Here is a 16,352-nt window from a genome sequence, read left to right as displayed (position 1 = left end):
AATCCTTCAGAATTATCAGAATAGCTAAGTCATTCACAGTTGATCATTGTACAAGACTGCAGTTACTGTGTACAACGCTCTGGTTCTGCTCAGTTCACTTTGCATTAGTTCATGTAAGTCTTCCCAGGTTTTTCTGAAATCATCCTGCTAGTCATTTTTCATAACACAATAGTATTCCATCACAATCATATACACTAACTTGTTCAGCCATTCCCCAATTGATGCACATCCTCTCAATTTCTAATTCTTTGCCACCACAAAAGAACTGTCACTTTGGGATATGGACCTGGTAGTGGTATTCTCCTAAGGCTGTTGTGAGGACCAAATGAAATATTAATAAACTCTTCACAAAACTTAAGGTGTTACATAAATTCTGGCTGTTATTAATAACAATAATAATGAGACTTACTGGCATGCTAAGATCAAAGCTCAATGGATAGAATACATATAAAGCAAATAACACCTAGGTAATACCAATCTTGATGTACATTTATATTCACTTTCAGAATTCTAAAATGGAACACAAAGGATTTACAAAGCATACTATATTAATGAAACACAGAATTCATCACCCAAAACCAACTATAGAAAAATGAATACTTAACCAACAAAAAAGAGGAAAGGGACCTATAGACATTTTCAGAACACATGAAAAACAGGTCAGAAACACTTTTGGTAAAAGTGGCTATCGCTTTACTGAACAGTGGCAAAGGGTGACAACAAATACACATTACTGTATCTGTGAAATTTAACTAAAAGCAATTTACCCTGGGTCTGAACCTATGAAACAGCTAAGATCCAAGACTTGAATAAAAAGTCCCCCCCATGGGAAACATCTACATGAGTTAGTTAATGGTATGTAGACAAGCTTTGAGCAAATGACTAAAGAATGTGGATTTTTTATGGAAATGGAGGGTCATAAATGGCAATTCTATTTTATGGAAATGGTTTATAATGGCAATTTAAGACCATGTCATTGCCACTAGAAATTGCAGGATTATCCTTGGAGATCAATGCAAACTATACAAGGAAGTAGTAGAAACTGTGCAATATATCAGTACAGGTTGCAAAAGTTTAGCTCCTAGCAAGATACGACCTAGAGGATAGAAGTATACACCAGAAACTCTATCTCTCAAGGAATCACTAATGATAAATCTCATACTCCAAATACAGTCCTCATAATATGCTTGAGAACACAACCAATAAATCATACTGGACATGGAATATGATCACAGATTAAACTACTGCCCACAATCACCTAGCCATAACATCAATCCATAAAAATTTAGAAACAATAGTTTCAATTGATATCACCATACCAAATAATCATTGTCTCCAGGCCACATGCTATGATTTTTTTTAAATATGGAAATCTAGTAAAAGAAATCAAAATTATTGGGGAATAGGATAAAATGCATATCACCCTCATCTTATCTGCTACAAGAATTGTACCAAGGATGATTTTTGTAAGTCTATAGTAGATAAGCTTACATTCCAGTGCTTTTATTCAACTTCATGAAGCAATACTTTTTTCACTTATGTATTAACTCATAAAAAAACCTAAATTTAAAAGTATAACAGGATGATGTCTTGTTTTAAGGCCATTTCTATCCTAACTCCTTTTAACAGAATGAGAATGACTTTTTCCTATAATGAGAATAAACACTACCATATCACTTTAAAATTTGCGAAACATCTCATGATACCACAATTTTAAGATATATAACTATTGCCTCGAATAAGATATCTAGTAAGCTGGAAAAATCAACAGCATCATATGTATTTTATTTCCTTTAGCCTTGGACAAGATGAGCAATAAACCTCACAGAAGACCCCACCCTTGTGTGCTAAAGCATTCACTATTGCCAAGAGAAGAAAACAATAATTATTGCTTTCCAAGGCACCATTTTCCCAACCTTTGTGTGAGTACAAAATGAATCTAGATCTCTATCCTTTTAAAATAAGTTAGAGAAGTTTAATGTTCCCTCTAAGCACATGAATAGTATAGCTAGATGCACAACCCATTCACCATTCTTCATGGAAAGGAGCCCTCCTTTTCAGGCAGGACAGTGCCCTCCCTAGTACTCTGTGAAACCTATCTTGTATTCCTCACCAGATCAAGCTATAGGATCCTTTTCAGTAAAATTAATTAGAACTTTTTGGGGGGGATGGGGAGATTTCTACATTGCTTTGTTACTCTGGAAGGCAGACCAGTTAAATTTTTTACACTCACTCATGGAGCCACCCTCATACAGAAATGATCAATAATCAGAGGATTTAAATTGAGTAGTTGCAATATCCAGGGAAATGGGTGCTTTGGAAGTCCTGAGAATGAGAAGTCCTAAGTATGAAGGCAGTAACCATGTGGCAGATAGTGATGATTCTAAGCACAGGAAAAAGGGTCTATTTTCCTAAGAGGGAGTCACTCACAGTTTGCCTTTTCCCTGGGGTGGGCTACAAGTCAATTCCGAAGTCTTCTCTGGGTATCTCCCTCTATCTGTTTCTATCTATCAGATCACTAATTAAAAGAATTCAACATTCCTTCCTTACTATTAGAGATTATATTTCAGTTGAGAGAGAAAGTCCCATAATGACTAAAGCCAGCATATTTTCTAAATTCTGCTCAGGCAATCAATTATCCAGAACAAAGAGTCCAGTTGGACCCCGTTAACCCAAAGAAAGATACAGAAGACAGAAAAACAGAGGATGAGGACTGTCACAAATTACCAGCTAAGTTCCCTAGAAACGATTTCTGGAAGGAATCTGATAGAGCAGCTATTACACACCTTATCATTTTATAGATGAGTAAGCTGAAGCCCAGATATATTTAATGACTTTCTCAAGATCACACAGCTCACCTCCACATGAGTTTCTTTCAAAACTCAACTCAAGTATAAAATTTCTATATGAAGTATTACCCAATCTCCTAGTTCTTAGTGCCTTCCCTGGTGCTGGTAAAAGTTTAACAACTGGTTCTATCTAAAAAAAAAATGCACACACAACACACTTTTAAGTATAATCTGCACTATCAGATTACTCCATCACTTTCTTAAATCCACAATCAAGAAAACAATAAATTGAACACAGATTTGTAGTGTTGCTGGTATCTAAGACGTAGATGCTCACACTGAGAATCTAACAATTGGGTCTCACTCTGGCTGAGGCATGCTCCTGCTTCTCCCCCACCAAAATGGTCGTTTATTTCTTTTGCATATACTTTTATATGTACATATTTTCTCCCCTGATAGAACGTAAGTTCTTGAAGGCAGGGAGTCTGTTTTCATTTTGTGTTGTTGTTGTTGTTATTATTGTTGTTGTGGTGGTGATCCCCAGCATCTAGCACAGTGCCTGCCAATAGTCACATGATAAATTGACTGACCTATCTTTGGCAGAGCTTGTACTAAAACTCAGTTCTTCTGGCTCCTATTGCAGAGCTTTTTTCTACTACTTATAGTTGGAAACTTCTTGGTTAAGCAAAAGAAAAGAGTCAGACTTTCTATGATATTCATTTAGAGCCAATTCAATTGGATCATATTTGATAGGACTCTAACCTGACAAGCATTGGGCTCCAAATCTAGATGAATTTTTGCCACCAATTTTATATTTTAAGTATGGAAAGAGCAAGGACTATTGCTTGATTGTGTTAAACAACCTTTGCATCATGGGATCAACAAGAACCATCTGTAAGTCAACTCCTAGTAAATACCACTTTGGGACTGGTGTAGCTGGCAAGCAACTTGGACCTCACTTATATTATAACAGATGTCTGGAACTTGGATCACATGGGTATTGAATGGCCAGTGCTTCCATAGGTTACCCAATTAGATTACTTGTGTTTTAATAAATAGCAAGATATAGGCAGTTGGCCAGTCTTTTACCCTGTTTTTCTACTAGACACATACTTATACAGTCAGTTCTTCCTACCCAGATTATCCTATCTCTCATACTCTCTCCACCTCTCCAAGTATTATCTGTGTTTCTTATGTTTAGTAGTTTCTGTCATCTCTGACTCTTTGTGGGCCCATTTGGGGTTTTCTTAGTAAAGATACTGGAGTGATTTGCCATTTCCTTCTCCAGCTCATTTTACACATGAAAAACTGAGGCAAACAGGGTTAAGTGACTTGCCCAGGGTTACACAGCTAGTATGTATCTGAGGCTGAATTTGAACTCATTAAGATGAGTCTTCCTGACTCCAGGTACGGTGCTCTGCCCACTGCACCACCTAACTGCCCACCCATCTTCTATAAGCTACAAAACTTTCTCCAATGATTCTACTATCCTGATTTTGTAATATTCTGAGCTTCCCCACCTTGAAACACCATTTCTTGCCTTATCTTATTATGTGTTTTATCCCTACAGGGAGCAGGTACTGGTTTTTGTTTTGCCTTTGTATTCCTAGCACAGTGTCTTGTGCTCAACCTCTGATCCCAGTCATGATTGGCAAAGAAATTCTTGATCTGATATGTTTTTTTTTTCCCAACCTGGTAGGGTTTTCCCATTTATAAGCAGAATGGTGGCCCTCTACTCCCGAGGGCTCAAAAATTCATGACAGATTTAGGGCTTTAGCCCTACTACATTCAGAATTTCTAGGTTCAGTAGATTCACCAGCCTCTGTATCCCCTTCAGGGATTAAAGGCCTGCACTACCACTGCTAAGCCTTAAGAGGCTCAATAAATGCTTATGGAAGTCAATTTTGTTCCCTAATTCTGCCATGTATGTCCTTCAACTAGAACAATGATCATTGCTCCAGTTTGTATGTCACTTAAAAGTTGGTGAATATTTATGATATTTTATCTCATTTTATGCTTTCTCAACTCCAGAAGTAGGTATTAGTAACCACATTTCACAGCTGAGGACATTGACGTTCAAAGAAGTTACTGGATTTGCTCCAGGGACATATTGATAGTAAACATCTGAGGAGGGATAATGACTTGTGTTGTCTTTTTTTAGGTCGACAAATTAGGGTTAGGCATTTTCTACTCCACTAAAGTCCCTAGCACAGTGCTGGGCACAGAATAATCACTTAATCAGTAAATAGTCTTTTACTTTATTTTTCTTCCCATATGGAAATAAGCCCCACTGAACAAGAGTCAGTTGGTTGAAAAGTCAAGTTTGTTTGTTTTGTTTTTTTGGTTTTTGGTTTGGAGGTTGTTGGGGTTTTTTGTTCGTAGGTTTTTGGGGGTTTTTGTTTGTTTATTTTTTGGTTCCATATGAAGTAATGGTGGGCTTATTATCAGAGTGTGAACCCGGGCTGTAAGGTGTGTTTATGGAAGACTAGTACTTTTGGTGTGAGGGCTGCTGAGCCTTTTTCAGGGTTGCTTTCCACCTTTGGTGCTCACCTGATTCACTCAACCCTCATCTATGGCTCCAAGAAACTGTAGCATTGAGGTGGTCACACCCCAGTCAACCATTTTGGCAGTTGGGCTAAACCAGGTTGAGCGTAACCAAGGGGTCTAAAACCTGTCATGAGTTAGGAAGGTGTCTACCTCCAACATGTAAAGACTTCTCCTGGTGAAATGTGTGGATGAGAACAATTTGTTCCAATGGCCATAAAGGTGACTGAAGCAGGAGATGTGGAGCACGTCGAGCTTGGTCAGACATTGAAGACACAAAGGTCATCCACTGCATTCCAAACCATCACCAATCATCTTGACTTTTGTCTTGTCACTGGACTCTGATGACTGTGGAAGACAGAGTGAGGCAGACAACTTTGAGGAACACTGCTCCAGTTAAATCTAATTTATGCACAAATAAAAAGACATTATCCATACCATTTTACCATTTTTTTTTACCTACCTACAAGTCCTGTCGCAAAAGGTAAGTCACAAAACAGCAATCAATACTGAAGCCATTGACTGTATACCTCAGGTTGAAGTCAACCCCTCTCTAGCCAAAGTTCCAACTGAAGGAGAGGCTCCTCTTGTGTGGCAAAGTTCTTGGTACTCTTCTCTCACCTTCCAAGTTGAGTTGATTGCAAATATAACAGTCAACTCTTCTGTAGACTGTCTTCAACAAACTACAAATTTCTTTGGAGACCTCATTAAGACATTAATCCTTGCCTCTCTATAACTATATTAGACCCCTTTAAAGACATGTGTCCTGACAATGGAAATCCATCAATAGTTTTACTCCCTGAAATCCTCAGAGCAATTAACACTTCCCCAGGAGCCATTTCAGGAACTGCTGTCCTTTCCTTCCCCCACTTCCCACCCCTTTCCTCCACTGAGCCTGGAAGCCCATATGGTCTGTAATAGTCCAGGGAGACCCAGCTCCAGACATAGACCTTAAGATCATCCCATATCATCTCTACCTGTCCTGAGACCCCTACAAGCCACAAAAAATATCTTTCTATATTCCTAAGGACCCTTGGACCTTGCCATTTGACTCACCATTGTATCCTAGGGACTTTGGGGTATTTTTATCTATCTTGTAATTCAACTGTCTTGTCTCGTCTAATTAGAAATCAAGGGTCTGTCTCAATTTTCTTTTTTGTGTGCCCAGATCTTGGCATGTAGTAAAAACTTAATAAAGCTATTTTCATTTGCATCATTCATTCATTAGATCTCTTAGCTCATAAAAAAGATAGAAAGATTGAGTCTCATAAAATTCACCATTTTCGTGACCAATTTGATTGCTTGCCAAATTCCCAGCCAGAATATTGTTCACTTCTGCAATGGGAGAAGTATGTCTGGATATTTCAATAGTGACACTTTTCACTAGAAAGTCTGCCAGTGATTTTTACAAACGGTAGGGCAGGACTACCAGAGCTTTACCCGAGGATATAAATTTTAGAGGACCTAGCAACAAAACCTCAAGGTCACATTTCCTCCCCAACCTCTCATGACATCAATTCAAGTGAGTTCTAACCAACCTATCCTTTATATAGTAGTCAAATTGATCTTCCCTAAAGTGCAGGTTTGTCCATGTCTCTCTCTCTCTCTCTCTCTCTCTCTCTCTCTCTCTCTCTCTCTCTCACACACACACACACACACACACACATATACACATACACAATTTAATAAACTCTAGTAGCTCCTTATTACCTCCAGAATAGATTATAAGATTTCATTTGACTTTTAAAGTCTTTCATAATCTAGTCCTTTCCTACCTTTCCAGTCTTCTTAAATCTTATTCCCTTCCTCATACTCTGATCCAAACACACTAGCTTCTTCACTGTTCTGTGCACATGACACTGCAACTCTCAACTACAAACATCTCCACTGATTGTCCTTCATGTTTGGAACTAGGTGACACAGTGGACAGAGCACTGGGCCTGAAGTCATAAAGTAATAGGTTGACAAACCTTTTTCTTCTGTCTCATTTATGTACTAAGATTTATTCTCACTATGGTTCCCACACATACATACCACAGCACCCACTGGTTGGATGAGGCCAGAGGGGAAGCCAAGTGAATCTAAGGTGAAGCCTTTGTCTCTTTCCTACAAAACCTAACCAGGTCCTCTCCTTTGGACACTGGATTTTGAGAGGCAGAAGATAGAAGTGAATAAGGAGGATATAAGAGAAAAGTGTTTTGAACACCTTGTACCCACTTAGAGGTGGAGAAGGGTGATTCAAATCTGCAAAAAGAGGCTTGCTGCCTCCCCTTACACTCCACCCACCTGAGCTCCCTTGCCCCATTCAAGAATGGTCTCTGAATGACTATAAAATACAACTTTGTTTTTAAGGTAATCAATCTGCTAAGATTTTTGATGTTTCTAGCCAAGAGTTGTGATGTAGTCATAGTTAGAGGGCATGCAAGAGGCACTCTTAAATCTAAACCTCATCATTCTGAAGCAATGTTTTTGGAACCCAGTGAAAACCATCCTGATTCAAAAGTAGGTGCTAGACAGACATCTCCCATATTTGCCAAAAGAGCCATCCAACACCTGTTAGGACTTTCTCTACAACTACTTTCACAGCCTCAATTTTAAGCAGCCAACTTCATATCACTCTTCCTCTTGTTAGAAAATAAGCCTTCCTTTTAATATCTCATCTTCTTTCCTCTGACATTTGCCATCACCCTGGTACTGTCCCTCATAACCTCATGTCTAGACCATTAAAATAACCTTCTAGTTAATCTGCCTGCCACAAGTCTGTCTCCATTACATTCTATCCTCCACTCAGCTGTCAGAGTGAATTTTCTAAAGTATGGGTCTGATCATATCACCCCACTCCCATTCATTAAATTCCAATGGTTCCCTGTCACCTCTAGAATCAAATATTAAATCCTCTATTTGTCATTTGAAGGCCTATATAACCTGGAACCCACACACACTCCTTTCCAAACCTCTTATACCTTATACCCCCCCATACTCTTTGATCAAGTGACACTAGTCTCTTTTCTATTCCTCAAATAAGACACTCTGTCTCCTAACTGGGCATTTTCACTGGCTATTCTGAATGCATAAAATGCTCTTCCTCCTCATTTCTGCCTTCTTTCTTTCTTTGCTTCCTTCAAGCACTGGCTAAAATTCCCCCCTTCTGTGGGAAACCTTTAAATCTAGAGGCTTCCCTGTGTTGATTATTTCCAGCTTATCCCATATGTAACTTGTTTGTACATGGTCATTCACATGCTGTCTCCCTCATTAGATTGTGAGCTCCTTGAGACCAGGGATTGGCTTTCACCTTTCTTTATATCCCCAGTTCAAATCCAGCCTCAGACTCTTACTAACTGTGTGAGCCTGGTTAACCCTGTTTGCCTCAGTTTCTTCATCTGTAAAATGAGCTGGAGAAGGAAATGACAAACCATTCCAGTATCTTTGCCAAGAAAACCCCAAATGGGGTCACAAAGAGTTAGACATGACCTAAAAAAGACTGAACAACAACTTAGCACAATGCCTGGCACATAGGAGACAATAAATATTAACTGACTGGATAGGACAGGGAAAGGGAATAAGTATTTACATAGTACCTATTATGTGCCAGGCACTACACTAAATACTTTATAAATTTTTGTCTCTTTTGATCCTCACAGCAACCCCATAGGTAAGTGCTATTATTATCCCCATTTTTAGTTGAGGAAACTGAGGCAAACATAGGTTAAATGACTTGCCTAGAGTCAACATCTAGTGTCTGAGGCTAGATTTGAACTCAGATTTTCTTAACTTCAGGCCCTGTGTTCTATCCATTGTACCACCTAGCTGACTGAACCATGTTTGTCAGGGGATTGACAGTTTACTAAATTCATTGAGGTCTTACACCTAATTGTTTTTAATTTGTCCTTCTGTTAATGGTAGCTAAATTAATGAAAAGTATGCTATTTCATCAGGTACATGTGGTGTGGTATAGTGTATAAAATGCCAACAAGACCTGAGTTCAAGTCCTGTCTCTGACATATCCTGGCTATGTAACCCTGCAGAGGTCACTTAATTTCTCAGTGCTCAAGGAACTCTCTTTGAGTTGCAGAGAAGGTGCATCAGTAGAAGTTTTCTTACCTGGGAGCTCCCTGTAGTATTGCAATCACAGGACCAAGCCCTATCATCAGTGGATATTTTCCTTGTTTTGTATAGGACAAATCAGATTCTTTTATTCTGTTGTACCAGGAACTGTCTCAGGGAGGGCCAATATTAATATTAACATTGGAGTGGTACCCTCCTCTAGTGAATTTATTATGACTATGGAATCGGTAGAGAATAGGTGGAGGGTTTAATTCATGTTAATGAATTCATATTAATATATTCATCCATATATTATTAATAATCATATGTTATAATCAACATATTTGTATTAATGAATAAATGAAGAAGAGTGATTTATTCATATCTGGCTTCTCCACTTCCAGTCTTTGCTTATTGTCCACTACCCCAAACAGTGAAGCCCCCTCAATATCCTCCCCTTTTCTTATACATCAAACCATCCCTATCCTTCAGTTTGCAATTCATGTTCACCTTCACTACACAACCTTCCTTAACTACTCAAAATTGCAGCGATCCTTCTATAATTATAAGTAAGACTGTTTTATTGTATGCATCAAATATTGGACAATTAAGAGCCAAACAAGAGTCAAATGATAATACAAAGAACGTCATATGATGATATATATTGTATACCAAAAATGTTAAGGCAGTCTTAAGCTTTAATAACTTCAGAAGTATAAATGCTACAAACTCACAGAAACAACTGAAAGGTTAATTATTTTAATTTTAAACATAAACACATGTTTCTTATTAAAATTCAACATAACCACTGTCTTGTGCTTTACTTGATTTTCAGAATTTTGTAAAAAACACTTTCCTCAATTGATGCTTAATGACTGAAAGCTTATATTTGTAACCCTAGCTTCAAGATAATCCAAATAATGAGGGTTTTTATTCATACACAAAAATTTTAACATGATTCCCCAAGAAAATATCTAAAGGAGATATATGAGATGACCAAGGTGACCCAATAAAAGGACTTCTCCCAATCTGTCAGTCTGAGAAAGTGTCATCCAGAAAATCAAATTAAAATTTAAAATGTACTAATCAAAATTAACAACACTAAGTAAGTATGAGGCTTATATAAATAATTACATTTTGAGTGATGGTCTTGTAAGTATATAGCATTTATAGTTCTGAAGTTATTTCAGCTTAAAGCTGTACTGTTACTTCTGGGACACCCTATATGATTATTATTTACTTTTTCAATGACTATATTTGTCCCATAAGCCAAACTCTAATCCAAACTTCCTATTTACATTGAAAGCACAATTATCTTTCCAGTCATTCAGGTAACTTCAGAATCATCCTTGATTTTTATGTCTCCATTTCTCTTCCATACACAATCAGCTGCAAAGTTTTTACCAGTTTTATATATGTGTGTATACATATATGTATACATACATATATACACATATATACATGTATATGTATGTGTGTGTGTGATATATGTACATGACTGATGTCTGTTGTTTAAAAAGTTTTAAAATTTAACCAGAAAAACATTGTACACAGTGACAGTAACACAGTATGTGAATGACAGCTATTCTCAGCAATACAGCGATCCAAGACAATTCCCGAGGACTCATGACGAAAAATGTTATCCATCTCCAAAGAAAGAACTGATGGAGTCTGAATTCAGATTGAAGCATACTATTTTCACCTTATTTGTTCATCTTTTTTTCTTTTGATCTGTTTCTTCTTTTACAACATGACTAATATGAAAATACACTTTGCATGATTGCACATATATATCCTATATCAAAGTGCTTACTGTTGTAGAGAGGGAGAAGTTGAGAGACGGAGAAAAATTTGGAACTCAATTTTTTTTTAAATGAATGTTAAAATTTGTCTTTACATGTAATTGGAAAAAATCAAATTCTATTAAAAAAACTTTAAAGTTTGCAAAATGATTTACATATCTTATCTCATTTGAATGGAACAATGAACATGGAAAGTCAACCAGAGTTAATACTATCCCTGTTCTATAGACAAGGAAACAGGTTCAAAAACAATGTGTGATTTCCTTTTGTCAGAGTCAAGATTTGGAAGCATCTTCTTGACTCCAGTTCCAGCACCCCACTGTGCTAGGCTGCTTCTCAAGTGACCACATTACATCTCTGCTCAAAAACCCTTCAGTGAATTCTCCTTCTTTATTAGGAAATTCAAATTCCTCAGCAGGGTCTTTAAGGACCTCACAATTTGGTTCTATCTTTCTTTAATTTTTTACACTCATGTTTACATATATGTATGTATGTGTGCATGCATATGCAGTTACGTGTATACCTGTATATGCATGTGTACATGTGTATACATATATACATGTGTGTACACATATGCAATGCTGTTATTTTTCAATGTTTTCTCCCTTTTCACCCCTCTTAGAACCCACCCTTTTAACATATAAATATAATCAAGCCAAATAAATTAATACACTGGCCACATTTGAAAACATACGACTCTCAGGCTTTTTTTATAAACTTATCTCACCCCTTCTCACCCTCTTTATTCTAGCCAAAGTGGACTAGTACATGCTCTTCAAACCTGATATGCTATCTACTGTTTCCATTCATTTGCACTAGCAGTCAGGCATGCCTGGGATTTACTCCTGCATCACCTCTGCCTCTTCAAATCTTTATCTCTTTTCAAGGCTTAGTTGAGGTCCCATCTGCTCCCTCACCTCTCTTCTGATCCCTCCAGTTGTCAGTGCTGGCTCCCTTTTCAAACGACATCGTATTTACTTAACTATGTATATGTTGTATACCTCAGTATACAACCTGGGGTATATGGTCCTTGACCTTAGGGTCAGGGATTGTTTTATTTTTATCTCACTGGTGCCTTGCATGTAGTAGGTGGTTTATAAATGTTTGTTGACTTAAATATTCAACAACATATTTATCTCCCCTACTCGTTAATTACTTTTTTTTAGTAAGGCAATTGGGGTTAAGTGACTTGCCCAAGGTCACACAGCTAGTAAGTCTCAAGCGTCTGAGGCCAGATTTGAACTCATGTCCTCCTGACTCCAAAGCTGGAGCTCTAGCCACTGCACCACCTAGCTGCCCCTAGTTACTTACTTTTAAAGCAGTAAAAAAAGCGTGAAACTTAAAAGTTAGGTGATTTGAATTTGAGTTCTTTTGCTGTTGACTTTATCTTTTTAAACTCCAGTTTCCTCATTTTTAAGTAGGAATAGTAAAGCTTCTCCTACCAACTTCACCTAGTTGTTATGAGGAAAGATCTTTAAGGATTCAATATAAACTTTTTAATGGTAGTGAACATTTTGTTTTTACATCTTCAAAATTTAACTTAGTGCCTGATAAATAATAGGTACTTAATAAATGCGTGTGGATAGATTGATTTTGTAGCACCTCCTTTGGGTTACTGCTCCAATTTGCATTCAATGATGCTACTCAGGGAAGTAAAACTAATACTATTCTAGAGCAACCTTGTGGAGTGGCTACTCCCACTACTATAACTCACATGCCGCCAATGGTATGCTTTCCATTAACAACCAAGCAGTAAACCCAATTATATCTTAGCAAAAGCATTTACTTAAGTGGCATAGTAAAAATATTAACTAGAAAATGTCCTCCCGCAAGTTGGGGGTCACTCACCCCTAGATAGACATGCCTTTCATGGGAACAGTAAGCTCAAAGGTAAACCACATTCCATGACTCTGCTGCGATAGTTGCTGAGCTGAATTCCAAGGGCATGCTCCTTTTCATACGTGGTTCGCTTCTCAGATATCAGTGTTCCCATTCCTCAAAACAACATCCTTCTCAGAGTCTCTGCCTCTGTGTATTTTTGGCTGTCTGGTGCATGTGTGTTTCTTTGCTCTCCTTTAGACAGAGTATCCCCTACGGTCCAGTAGACCCCCTTCAAATCTACATGTCCAAAGAGGGAATAGGGAGAGGAAAGAAAAGAAAATCCCTCCTCCTCCTGCAGGGACCTCCTCTACAGGCAGCTCCCAGTTTCACTCCCACACATACCATTTGTTTGTTTGTTTGTTTATCCAATTCGGTTGTTTCCTTATGGACTCAATTAGAGAGGTGTTTGCATCTCATGAAGGAACCATAAGTTATTATACCTCGTCTTATGATACTCCATTCTATCTAATGATAGGATATAATAATAATAATAATAATAATAATAATAATAATAATAATAGGCTGTTGAGGTGAAAGTACATATTTTGTCCAGGACCCCATACTGCATTGCAGCTGGATGTGAAATTGGTGCGAAATAAATATTTACTGAACTGGACTCTATTGCTCAATTTGTTAGTGGACTGGACGCTATTTGCAAGGCTGAAGCAATGCCCTACTAGAGCTTTGGGGTTATTCAGTGTGATTGAATCTCGTAAAAAGAGCCCTAATTTTGGAGACTGAAGACTTAAGTCAGTCATAGCTGCCACACATTCTAACTGTAATATCATGTCTACTACTCAAATAAGTCACAACTTCTCTGAACCTCAGTTTCCTCAATCTACAAAATGGAGATAATTCTTGAACTTCCTATCTCAAAAGGTTATTTATTAATGTCAGAGGACTCTATAAATGCAATTTAATGTTGTTCTTATTATTATGAGAGAGAAAGAGAGAAGAGCACAGTGGGTGGGCCCCAAAAGGTTTAAAGAACTAACCATTTCAGTTCATATTAAAAGCAAACCAAACCCCCAGGCCCTTTCCAGATTTGGTGATCACTAGGTTTTACTTAATACCTTTTCTCAGGATTAAATGGAAGGAATTTAAATCTACTAAACAAACATGGCACACACACATGATTGGAAACCCTTCATCTTACATCAATCATTTCTAACCTGCATCTTATACAATATGACAACTTACGATAGGTGGGGAGATCCTAGACCTTTGGTGAAAAAGATGAGGGTGGGGGAAAGAAAGGGGCAAGGTGAAGGATGTTGTGCCATTTTAACTTTAAGGAGGAAATTAGATATTAAAAGGAAAACATCAGTGAAAGAAAGAAATAGCCATATCATAAAGTTTTGTGGGATTTGGAAAGGAGGAAGGGGGGGGCGGCAAGGAAGGTGCCATAGGATAAGGAAAGAAATGAGAGGAGAGTAGTAGGGTAGTATGAGTAAAACAATTTCTCCAGTGTATTTTACCTTGGACTTTATAATGTTCCCTCCTTTCAGTCTACCCATCTCACACTGAATTCAGTAGGTTGTATTATTGCACACACTCCAATATTACCACACATATCTAGTGACCTAGAAGCTGATCAGGAATATTTCTTAACTCCTCAGCTCAGGCCAGTGTACTATTTTATTGTGGACATAACAGTTGTTCTTGAGAGAATGTATCTGGTGAGCCCCAAGAAAGCCTACCTTTATGACCTACTTTTTATACACAGGGAGGACTATATTAACTAAATTGAGATTGTGAGGCAGAAAACCTAAGCTTGCTAAGTGCTTAATAATAAATGGGTTTTAACACCTTCGATGTAGTTACTAAGAGATAGCTGTGTATTGGAAAGAGAGGTAGATTTGGAAGAAAGAACTGAATTTGATTCTCAGTTCTGTTCCTTATGGATATGATCTTGGGCAAGTCACCTTTCTGGTCCCCATTTTACTCATCTATAAAATGAGAGGATCAGACTCAGTGATCTCTAAGGTCCTACCCAGATGTAAAACTGGTTCCTCTGAGTTAAAGGAGATGTCATCATGGTGTCCCAGCCCCTTCTTTGTCTCATCTCCGTTAGGATTATGACATGACGATACAGGGAAGTGAGTCAGTTAGTCAATAAGCGTCTCACTGCCTTGGCTAGAACTGGAGGAGAGGTACGCTGATGTTCCCATGACTCTGACTCAGGATTTGACAAGGTCTGTTGCACTGTCTGAGCAGCCCATGTGATTAGAGCTCAGGCTGTGACTATAGTCTCTCCTCCCATTAGATTGTGAGCTCCTTGAGGGCATGGGCTCTCTTTTGTCTCTGTGTATCTCCAATGTTTAGCACAGTGCAATTAAAATTGTAATATTGCATTTATGAATAAAAAGGAAACTGAGGAAGTAGAAACTGGAGCCATCTCAATGTTTCTTTCATAGTTCTTGTTCGGAAACCTAACTCTAGGTACCAACTATCCTCTCTGCCTACTCTGGCTGCTCTCCCAGAAGGACAAATTCTTATAATGGATCTAGGAAGGGAATTTCAGATCTAAGTCAGTTTAATTTCTCAATAGTAGGTGTTATTCTAAGAAATACCCTAAGACAACAGCAGTATTATTGAGGGAAAAAAATTTCCAAAGTAATTGTGTACATAAGTACATCATGAACTATCAACTGAGATCTTCTTGGTTGACAAACTCCCTTTTCAAACTCCCTTTGTTGGAAAGCATTCTAGGCAAAACTGGCCAAGGTGTTGTTCAGTCTTTCACAGGTTATCATTGAAAAAGGAACCTTCAAACTACAAAGGTTCCAAGGGAATAAGGAATCTCAAGTGTAAAGAAAAAGGAGATATCAAAACTTTACTATTCCAAAAGGACTGACAGGTTTTCGTTAACCTGAACCTGGAATTATTTTTGCTTCTGAGTAATAGAAAAAAAAAGAAAAACAATTACAACTGGAAATGGCTTCTCATATTAATTCATTAGTTAATACTCAAAGTAAATTTATCTAGTTTTACTATGTTTTAAGATCAATCTATCTTTCAAATCATTAGTGATTCCATGTTGACTAAAAACTGATGAGTCAAAGAGGTAAGCCTGAGGGTTTTTTGTTTTGTTTTGTTCTGTCTTCTCCTCTCGGAGTGTACCCAGTCAGTCAGTCAACAAGCATTTATTGAATAAATATACAATATGCCAAGCACTGTGCTAAGTTGTAGTGATAAAAAGAAAGAAAAAAGGAAGGAAGAAGGAAGGAAGGAAGGAAGGAAGAAAGAAAGAAAGAAAGAAAGAAAGAAAGAAAGAAAGAAAGAAAGAAAG

This window comes from Vombatus ursinus, unplaced genomic scaffold (genome assembly GCF_900497805.2).
Source record: "Vombatus ursinus unplaced genomic scaffold, bare-nosed wombat genome assembly UNPS02014841.1, whole genome shotgun sequence".
Classification (NCBI taxonomy): domain Eukaryota; kingdom Metazoa; phylum Chordata; class Mammalia; order Diprotodontia; family Vombatidae; genus Vombatus; species Vombatus ursinus.
Note: the sequence above shows the minus strand (reverse complement) of the source record.